General features: G+C 41.7%; 1 non-coding gene across 1 annotated transcript; it reads left to right on the top strand.

Annotated features, from left to right (window-relative positions):
- Positions 1 to 5,124: 5,124 nt before the first annotated feature.
- TRNAK-UUU lies at positions 5,125 to 5,197 on the top strand. Its single transcript has one exon. It is a non-coding gene; the product is annotated as a tRNA-Lys (tRNA).
- Positions 5,198 to 11,269: the final 6,072 nt, after the last annotated feature.

Below are 11,269 nucleotides of genomic sequence, written 5' to 3'. Positions count from 1 at the left end.
GGAAGTGGGAAATAGATTTAAGGGCCTAGATCTGATACACAGAGTGCCTGATGAACTATGGACTGATATTCATGACATTGTACAGGAAACAGGGATCAAGACGATCACCAAGTAAAAGAAATGCAAAAGCGCAAAATGGCTATCTGAGGAGGCCTTACAAATAGCTGTGAAAAGAAGCAAAGTGAAAAGCAAAGGAGAAAAGGAAAGATATACGCATTTGAATGCAGAGTTCCAAAGAATAGCAAGGAGAGATAAGAAAGCCTTCCTCAGTGACCACTGCAAAGAAATAGAGGAAAACAACAAAATGGGAAAGACTAGAGATCTCTTCAAGAGAATACCAAGGGAACTTTTTATGCAAAAATGGGCACAATAAAGACAGAAATGGTATGGAACTAACTGAAGCAGAACATACTAAGAAGAGGTGGCAAGAATACAAAGAACTATATAAAAAGATCTTCACGACTTAGATAATCATGATGGTGTGATCACTCACCTAGAGCCAAACATCCTGGAATGTGAAGTCAAGTGGGCCCTAGGAAGTATCACTATGAACAAAGCTAGTGGAGGTGATAGAATTCCAGTTGAACTATTTCATATCCTAAAAGATGATGCTGTGAAAGTATTGCACTCAATATGCCAGCAAATTTGGAAGACTCAGCAGTGGCCACAGGACTGGAAAAGGTCAGTTTTCATTCCAATCCGTAAGAAAGGCAATGCCAAAGAATGCTCAAACTACTGCACAATTGCACTCATCTCACACACTAGTAAGGTAATGCTCAAAATTCTCCAATCAAGGCTTCAACAATACATGAATGGTGAACTTCCAGATGTTCAAGCTCGTTTTAGAAAAGGCAGAGGAACCAGAGATCAAATTGCCAACATCTGCTGGATCATTGAAAAAGCAAGAGAGTTCCAAAAAAACATTTATTTCTGCTTTATTGACTATGCCAAAGCCTTTGACCATGTGGATCACAATAAATTGCGGAGAATTCTGAAAGAGATGGAAATATCAGATCACTTGACCTGCATCTTGAGAAATCTGTATGCAAGTCAGGAAGCAACAGTTTGAACTGGACATGGAACAAGAGACTGGTTCCAAATAGGAAAAGGAGTACGTCAAGGCTGTATACTGTCACCCTGCTTATTTAACTTATATGCAGAGTACATCATGAGAAACGCTGGGCTGGAGGAAGCACAAGCTGGAACCAAGACTGCAGGGAGAAATATCAATAACCTCAGATATGCAGATGACATCACCCTTATGGCAGAAAGTGAAGAAGAACTAAAGAGCCTGTTGATGAAAGTGAAAGTAGAAAGTGAAAAAGTTGGCTTAAAGCTCAACATTCAGAAAACAAAGATCATGGCATCTGGTCCCATCACATCATGGCAAATAGATGGAGAAACAGTGGAAACAGTAGCTGACTTAATTTTGGGGGGCTCCAAAATCACTGCAGATAGTGATTGCAGTCATGAAATTAAAAGATGCTTACTCCTTGGGATTAAAGTTATGACCAACCTATATTAAATAGACAACATATTAAAAAGCTGAGACATTATTTTGTCCACAAAGGTCCATCTAGTCAAGGCTATGGTTTTTCCAGTAGTCATGTATGGATGTGAGAGTTGGACTATAAAGAAAGCTGAGCGCCGAAGAATTGATGCTTTTGAACCGAGGTGTTGAATAAGACTCTTGAGAGTCTTTTGGACTGCAAGGAGATCCAACCAGTCCATCCTAAAGGAAATCAGTACTGAATATTCATTGAAAGGACTAATGTTGAAGCTGAAACTCCAAGACTTTGGCCACCTGATGCGAAGAACTGACTTATTTGAAAAGACCCTGATGTTGGGATAGATTGAAGGCGGGAGGAGAAGGGGATGACAGAGGATGAGATGGTTCGATGGCATCACTGACTCAATGGACAGGAGTTTGGGTAAACTCCAGGAGTTGGTGATGGACAGGGAGGCCTGGTGTGCTGCATAGAGTCGCAAAGAGTCAGACATGACTGAGCGACTGAACTGAAACTGATTTACCGTGAAGTGATGGGACCAGATGCCATGATCTTAGTTTTGTGAATGTTGAGTTTTAACCCAGCTTTTTAGTTCTCCTCTTTTACATTCATCGAGAGGACTCTTTATTTCCTCTTCACTTAGGGTTAGACTGGTTGTAAATATCTAACCTGGAGCCCACCTAACTCCTGTATCAGGAAATGCAAACAGGAGGTTAGTTGTAAGTGTCCAGCCTGGAGCCCATCTATCTCTTGCCTCACATCCAAGGCTAGAATGGAGTCTTCCTTGGGGAGGAAAGGAAGAAGAAAGGACGTCTTACCCTCAACGTCTATACCTGAGAACTAGTTCACCAACAGAAACCACTCCACCTAGACACAGAGGCTTTGCCCCACTTCCCTCTGCAGTCTTGTGACTCTATGGTTCCCATAAGCCCAGGGGATTCCTGACCTGTGCCAACTAAAAATTGTCACTCTCCATCTGTTTCTATAAGAATGTAGTCACTAGCCACTGCAGTGGCTGATCTCCAACACATCTTGAAAGGAGTTCAGGGCAGAAACCAGGTATGAGTCACTCTGTGCTCCAGGAAGCACTGGCAGAACAGGCCTTGAGATACCGTAGTTATTATTTTCAGGAGAAGGTTTTATAAACCTAATTTCTTGCATCTTCTCCTATCTAGAAAAACACTAAAATCATTAATGAAAACATCTGCTCCATGTGACTAGCAGCAACCTTCTTATGACTAGTGGCAACTTTCTGCCATAACGTGTGTTTAATTATATGTATCCCTTCCTTGACTAAAATTGTGCATATACTTGACCCCACTGCCTCTTTTGTGCAATCTCTCAGAACTATCTGAGAGGCTGTTTCCTGGGCTATAGTCCTCATTTGGCCTCTAATAAATCACAAGTCTCACATTGTGAATTTTGTTTTCAGTTAACAATGATAATGAAGCAAAAAAAAATTTTGAGAAACAACAAAAAAAGACAATTTCATATTTTTCTGCAAAGCAATAATAAAATGCTTTATATAACCGAAGAAAAGATTTTATAGCTGAAGCTGTGTTTGCTTCTTAGTTGCTCAGTCATGTCCGACTCTTTGCAACCCTTTGGACTATAGCTAACCAGGCTCCTCTGTCCGTGAGATTTTCCAAGCAAGAGTTCTGGAGTGGGTTGCCTTTCCCTTCTCCAGGGGATCATCACAAACTAGGGATCAAACCTGGGTCTCCTGCATTGCAGGCAGATTCTTTACCAACTGAGCCACCAGATGAAGCTGTATTATACCTTATTACTGATAAATTTGAATAAGAGTTAAACCTTTCATGTGAAGCAAGAAAATGCAAGCATCCAAACTTGCTGAACTGGAATATTCAGGAGACAACTGAATTCAGGAGCACAGTTCTAATGAATGTTACATCACCACTGCCTGTGGAAAAACACAGACATTTACACTGCATTGGAAAGTTTAGTAGATCTAACGTTTGACTATAAAGAGGATTCAGAAATTCCTTAACCAATTGCTTTCACTTATATTTCCCTTTTGTGTCTGATCCAGAGGGATATAAAATAAAAAAAAAAACTACGTCTAAATAAGTCTAAGAAAAGCCTTTGACTTCTAACAGAAATCTAACAAAAAATAAAAATTATGTGATTAGAAAAAATGTTATAAACACACTTCTTATATAAATGAAGTGAAGTTGCTCAGTCATGTCCACCTCTTTGCGACCTCATGGACTGTAGCCTACCAGGCTTCTCAGACCATGGGATTTTCCAGGCAAGAGTACTGGAGTGGGTTGCCATTTCCTGCTCCAAGGGATCTTCCCGACCCAGGGACTGAACCCAGGTCTCTCACATTGTAGGCAGACGCTTTACCCTCTGAGCCCTAAATAGCCCACATAAAACTTTTAATCAGTTCTTTAACGACAGAACCAGCTGGGTGGCAATGTCAGTTCTCAGGGAACAGGAGAAAATGGATTAAGTGAAAGAAGGAATGCTAAAAATAATATTGTTATATAAGATATAAAACTGATTAATGAGCTACAAAGAAATGAACCCAAACCTTTGAAGAACCTCACCTTATTTGGCGTTTTCTATAAATTAATCTGCAACTTGACAGAATTGTAAAAGACTGGTTCTAAATCAACATGCATTGTAATCCCAGAGCCTAAAGATCCTTCAGTGGGATTTTTGGACACTGAAAAAAATCATGCAAGTGGCTTTCTGCCTGATTTCTAAGTTTTAAAGTTTTCCTGATCATTGATGAGGCATTGCAACAGAAATATTTTGTCCAGTTTTCTTCTTGAAAGATTTTGACAGAGGGTTGTGTAATAGGGTACTTGGTAAGAAAATTTTTTTCCTCTGGCTAGATTATTTTTCCTTTTTTGACTAGCTTCTTTCCTTTAGTATAATGTCTTCAGAGTTCATTCATGTTGCAGCACATGTTAGAATTTCCTTCCTTTTTAAGGTTGCATACTGTTCTATTACATGTGTATCACATATTTTGTTTATCCATACATCTGTTGATGAATACTTGGCTACTTCTACCTCTTCACTTTTGTGAATAATCCTACTATGAACATGGGAGTACAGATATTTGTTTGGATCTCTGCCTTCAATTCTTTGGCATATACACCCAAAAGTGGAATTTCTGAGTCAGTGAGTACTTAGTCATGTCCGGTTCTTTGTGACACCATGGACTGCAGCCTGCCAGGCTCCTCTGTTCCTGGGACTTTCCAGGCAAGAATACTGGAGTAGGATACAGTTTCCTTCTCCAAGGGATCTTCCTGATTCAGGGATCAGTTGAGCCCATATCTTTGGTGCCTCCTGCATTGGCAGGTAGATTCTTTACCATTAAGCCACCTGGCTAGCCCTTTCTAAATCAGAGGAATGGTATGTTTTAAGTATTTATTTTAATTAATTTATTAATTTGGCTGTACACGTTCTTGTTTGCAACAGTGGGATCTTTCAGTTATGGCTTGTGAACTCCTAGTTGTGAGATCTAGTTCCCTGACTATGGATTGAACCCAGGCCCTCTGCATTGGGAGCGTGCAGTCTTAGTCACTGGATCACTAGGAATATCCCCTGAGGAATGGTACTTTAAAAATTAGATTTTATGGCAAATTCCCTGGTGGTCCAGTGGTTAGGACTTCACACTTTTACAGTGAAGGCTCCAGGTTCAATCTTTGGTCAGGGAATTAAGGTCCTACAGAATGCACACAGCCAAAAAATTTTTTTAAAAATTAGATTTTATTAAGTGTGAAGGAATGCCATGAAAGAGTTTTTAGCAAGGCAGTGACAGGATCTGGATGTGTTTTCAAAGAACCACTCTGACTTTGTGGGGCTTGATTTACTTCTGAGGTGGAAACAAATAGATTTTGCTGATGTACTTTCTGTACTTACACAAGTATTAGGCAAATATCCCTCCTTTGTTCTTTGGTCGCAGATATTAAATGCTGTTTCCTTGGAGTATTCATGTCCCTGAAGCTTGGAGACAAGAGGGTCAAGATTCCAATGGAGGAAGGTCCAGCACAATTTGCAGTCTAAGGGATCATCCAGCCTATAGGTGACAACCTCCAATAGACCTGACCAACTGAATCTTAACTTCCTACTTTGCTGCTAATTCTTAGCTTCTGGATGGTCCTTCCTTTTATTAACTGGTTCTCAGTTGTCATAGGCTCTACTTTCCTGACCAACTTCCCATCCAGGCAGTAATCATACAACAGTTGGGTCTCCATAAGCTCCCAATCCAGACACCAGGAGTCCATATCTCTTTCTATTTACTGGTGCTGGACATTGGAAGACAGTAGCCATATCACATTACCAGAAGCCTAAATCATCTAAAATGTTACATGCTGCTGCAGCTGCTGTTAAGTCGCTTCAGTCATGTCCGACTCTGTGCGACCCCACAGATGGCAGCCCACCAGGCTCCGCCTTCCCTGGGGTTCTCCAGGCAAGAACACTGGAGTGGGTTGCCATTTCCTTCTCCAATGCATGAAAGTTAAAAGTGAAAGTGAAGTCGCATAGTAAGTGTCAGACTCTTCGTGACCCCATGGACTACAGCCTACCAGGCTCCTCCGTCCATGGGATTTTCCAGGCAAGAGTACTGGAGTGGGGTGCCATTGCCTTCTCCGTCATACAAGCAACTTAAACCGTGTGACTTGGTAGCAAATATTATACAACATTACCATGTCACTCAAATTTAATGTTACTGTAATAGCTGGAGGAGATTCTATACATGTTCAAGAGTGAATGTCAGTCAAAGTGCCAGGACTTCTATTCCTACAGACTGACCTCAATACTAGCTGCCATTCCAGCCATGTTTTTTCAGTTACTTCCAGCTATAAGACCATTTCAATAATTACGTTCACTTTCAGATCTTAAAAAATCCAGTGCAGTCTAAAGTACATATTTAGGGACTTCCCTGGTTATCCAGTGGCTAAGACTCTGAGCTCCCAATGCAGGGGGCCTGGGTTCAATCCCTGGTCCGGGAACTAAGATTCCAACATGCCAAAACTACGACCCAGCACAGAATAAATAAATATTAAAAAAAATAAATTACACATTTAGTCACATGTCCTGTTCAAAGCCTTTCTCCTCTTCCACGTTTAGCTTTGTAGTAACTATACCTCCCTTCAGTAATTCTCACCTCCTGGTGTTCAATAAACTTGTGCAACCCCCTCCCACATAAATTTCAAGGATGATATTTTGGCTTCTGACTGGTTCTTTTTTGAAGTGGCAACCCACTCCAGTATTCTTGCCTGGAGAATCCCATAGGTAGAGAAGCCTGGTAGGCTACAGTCTGTGGGGTTGCAAGAGTCGGACATGACTTAGCAACCAAACTACTACTGCTACTAGCTCTGGGAATACCAGCAACCCTGTCTTGAATACACTCAAGCAACCTTATGAAGAGTTCCATGTGGCAAAGAACCGAGGTCTCCTGCTATCAACCAGACTCAGCTCACCAGACACATGAGTGAGACACCTTGGAAGTAGATTCTCCAGACCCAATCAAGCCTTCAGATAACTGCAGCCTCTGCCAACATCTAGACTATAATATCTTAAGAGACCCTGAGCCAGAAACACACAAATAAGCCACTCTCTGAGAACTGGACTATAAAGAATATTGAGCACTGAAAAACTGATGCTTTCAAACTGTGGTGCTAGAGAAGACTCTTGAGAGTCCTTTAGACAGCAAGGAGATCAAACCAGTAAATCTTAAGGGAAATCAACCCTGAATATTCATTGGAAAGACATGCTGAATCTAAAGCTCCAGTACTTTGGCCACCTGATACAAAGAGATGACTCATTAAAAAAGACCCTGATGCTGGGAAAGATTGAGGGCAAGAGGAGAAGGGGATGACAGACGATGAGATGGTTGAATGGCATCACTGACTCAATAGACATGAGTTTGAGCAAGGGAAGTCTGGTATGCTGCAATACATGGGGTTGCAAAGAGTCAGCTTAGCAACTGAGCAACAACAACAAAGCCGCTCTCAGATCCCTGATCCACAGAAACTTGTGAGGTAAGACATTTATTTTTTGTTTGGGCTTCCTTGGTGGCTCAGATGGTAAAGAATCTGCCTACAGTGCAGGAGGCCCAGGTTTGATCCCTGGATTAGGTAGATTCCCCTGGGGAAGAGAATGGCAACCCAATCCAGTATTCTTGCCTGGAGAATTCCATGGCCAGAGGAGCCTGGTGAGCTACAGTCCACAGGGTCACAAAGAGTCAGACATGACTGAGTGAATAACACACACACACATTTTTGATTTAGGCTGCAAGTTTTAGAATAATTTGTTAGGCAGTGATAGATAACTAATACATCTATTTATTCCTTTTGCGGCCTCTGGCTTCTTCTTCCTTCTCCAAGGAGGGAGAATTAGAAAATAGGGGACTAATAACTTACCTAATTGGTGCTGTGTAATCTGGTGCAACCCAAACACTGGCTTTCTTGCTAGGATTCAGGCTATGAACTGCACCTTAAAGATAAAAGACTCTGCTTGGATCCTAACACCAGCCACATACTGTCTTCCTGTGGTCTTGTAAAGCCCCTACCCCTAAGCAAGTGCCTGTGGTGGTGGAAATCACAGTCGCCTATGCTATGGTCCCTTCACTCTGGCAGGCTTCCCGGTGGGACAGAATAATTAGATGGTCACCCAGAATTCTGTCACCATTCTTTGAGGTCAATTTAACCTAAGGGAAACACATGCAAACTTGCAGTGCAAGATGGTGGATATGTAGTTCACCACCCTCTTACCTTCTGTCTGTTCTCCAGTGGAGGAGGCACAAGTTTCTAGGCTCATGGATGCTCCCAGATTTCAGGGCACACATATCAAGCTCTCCAAGGAAACTTCTCACCATTTTATACACCAATGACTTCACCGGGATGAGTTTATGAGCTTTTGGCAGCATGGCATCTGGTCCCATCACTTCATGGGAAATAGATGGGGAAACAGTGGAAACAGTGTCAGACTTTATTTTATTGAGCTCCAAAATCACTGCAAATGGTGATTGCAGCCATGAAATTAAAAGACGCTTACTCCTTGGAAGGAAAGTTATGACCAACCTAGATAGCATATTCAAAAGCAGAGACATTACTTTGCCAACAAAGGTCCATCTAGTCAAGGCTCTGGTTTTTCCAATAGTCATGTATGGATGTGAGAGTTGGACTGTGAAGAAAGCTGAGCGCCAAAGAGTTGGTTTTGAACTGTGGTGTTGGAGAAGACTCTTGAGAGTCCTTTGGAGTCTTGAGAGTCTGCAAGGAGATCCGACCAGTCCATTCTAAAGGAGATCAGTCCTGGGTGTTCTTTGGAAGGAATGATGCTAAAGCTGAAACTCCAGTACTTTGGCTACCTCATGCGAAGAGTTGATTCATTGGCAAAGACTCTGATGCTGGGAGGGATTGGGGGCAGGAGGAGAAGGGGACAACAGAGGATGAGATGGCTGGATGGCATCACCGACTCAATGGACGTGAGTTTGGGTGAACTCCGGGAGTTGGTGATAGACAGGGAACCCTGGCGTGCTGCAATTCATGGGGTCGCAAAGAGTCAGACATGACTGAGCGACTGAACTGAACTGAAGCACTGAGCAGAAGAGGGAAATGTCCTTTCCCCCTTCTTGTAGGTACCTCTAATCTTTCCCAGCAATCTTGTTGAAGTCTTGTTCTGTTAGCCTAATGTGGGGTAAGTAATCCTCCCCTCTTCTGGCTTGATGTAGAGACAAAATTCTCAAAGGCTGTCTGTGTTAAAGTTCACGTGGCAAAACTTAGAACTATAGTCTGCTTTGTCTTCAGAAGAGGTTTTGTACTTCTACAATAATACTCTTAGTTCATTGCCCTTGGTTGGTACCTAAATGCAAATATAAATGGAGTGGAGGAAACTACACTCTGAACTTGGCATTTTTCAAGTAATGCACGGATATCACTCAGCGTTTTGTATCAGGATCCAGAGTGCCTATTGGGTACATTTTAGAGAAATTATTAAATCAGTTTCAAAATATAATAAAATATATTAAAATGCAAGTTACTCTTATAGTCATGCTACTTTTATGTGAAAACTAGATTCTTAATGTTTGTGGTTTATTTTGTTTGTTTGTTTGCTTTCCTTTCCAAGGTTGAAATGGCAGTTTTGGAGAAAGGAAAATGCATAGGATTTTAAGTCAGATAAATCCAAATTAAACAATCTGTTCTTCTACTCATTTATTAAATTAACCTCGGCTCTCTGAGCCTCTCATTTGTTATTTGGAGACAATCATGTTTATTTTGAAAGATTTTTATGGGGATGAAAGATTAGATAAGGTGATTAGCTTCAGGGAAGAGACAGTCAACAAACTGCAGTTCAGTTCTGTTCAGTTCAGTCGCTCAGTTGTGTCCAACTCTTTGCAACCCCATGAATCACAGCACCCAGGCATCCTATCCATTACCAACTCCAGGAGTTCACCCAAACTCATGTCCATCGAGTCAGTGATGCCATCCAGCCATTTCATCCTCTGTTGTCCCCTTCTCCTCCTGTCCCCAATCCCTCCCAGCATCAGGGTCTTTTCCAATGAGTCAATTCTTCACATGAGGAGCCCAAAGTACTGGAGTTTCAGCTTCAACATCAGTCCTTCCAATAAACACCCAGGACTAATCTCCTTTAGGATGGACTGGTTGATCTCCTTGCAGTCCAAGGGACTCTCAAGAGTCTTCTCCAACACCACAGTTCAAAAGCATCAATTCTTCAGTGCTCAGCTTTCTTCACAGTCCAACTCTCACATCCATACATGACCACTGGAAAAACCATAGCCTTGACTAGACAGACCTTTGTTGGCAAAGTAACATCTCTGCTTTTGAATATGCTATCTAGGTTGAACATAGCTTTCCTTCCAAGGAGCAAGCGTCTTTTAATTTCATGGCTGCAGTCACCATCTGCAGTGATTTTGGAGCCCCCAAAATAAAACCTGACACTTTCCTCTGTTTCCCCATCTACTTCCCATGAAGTGATGGGACCAGATGCCATAATCTTCGTTTTCTAATGTTGAGCTTTAAGCCAACTTTTTCTCTCTCCTTTTTCACTTTCATCAAGAGGCTTTTTAGTTCCTCTTCGCTTTCTGTCATAAGGGTGGTGTCGTCTGCATATCTGAGGTTATTGATAATTCTCCCGGCAATCTTGATTCCAGCTTGTTCTTCCTCCAGCCCAGCGTTTCTCATGATGTACTCTGCATAGAAGTTAAATAAGCATGATGACAACATACAGCCTTGAAGTACTCCTTTTCCTATTTGGAACCATTTCTAACTATTGCTTCCTGACCTGCATATAGGTTTCTCAAGAAGCAAGTCAGGTGGTCTGGTGTTCCCATCTCTTTAAGAATTTTCCACAGTTTATTGGGATCCACATAGTCAAAGGCTTTGGCATAGTCAATAAAGCAGAAATAGATGCTTTTCTGTAACTCTTTTGCTTTTTCCATGATCTAGCGGATTTTGGCAATTTGATCTCTGTTTTCTCTGCCTTTTCTAAAAGCAGCTTGAACATCAGGAAGTTCAGGGTTCACGTGTTGCTGAAGCCTGGCTTGGAGAATTTTGAGCATTACTTTACTAGTGTATGAGATGAATGCAATTTTGTGGTAATTTGAGCATTCTTTGGCATTGCCTTTCTTTGGGATTGGAATGAAAACTGACCTTTTCCAGTCCTGTGACCACTGCTGAGTTTTCCAAATTTGCTGGCATATTGAATGCAGCACTTTCACAGCATCATCTTTCAGGATTTGAAATAGCTCAACTGGAATTCCCTCA

This window comes from Bison bison, unplaced genomic scaffold, assembly GCF_000754665.1.
Source record: "Bison bison bison isolate TAMUID 2011002044 unplaced genomic scaffold, Bison_UMD1.0 scf7180017864315, whole genome shotgun sequence".
Classification (NCBI taxonomy): domain Eukaryota; kingdom Metazoa; phylum Chordata; class Mammalia; order Artiodactyla; family Bovidae; genus Bison; species Bison bison.
This window is presented reverse-complemented; position numbering and strand designations above follow the sequence as displayed.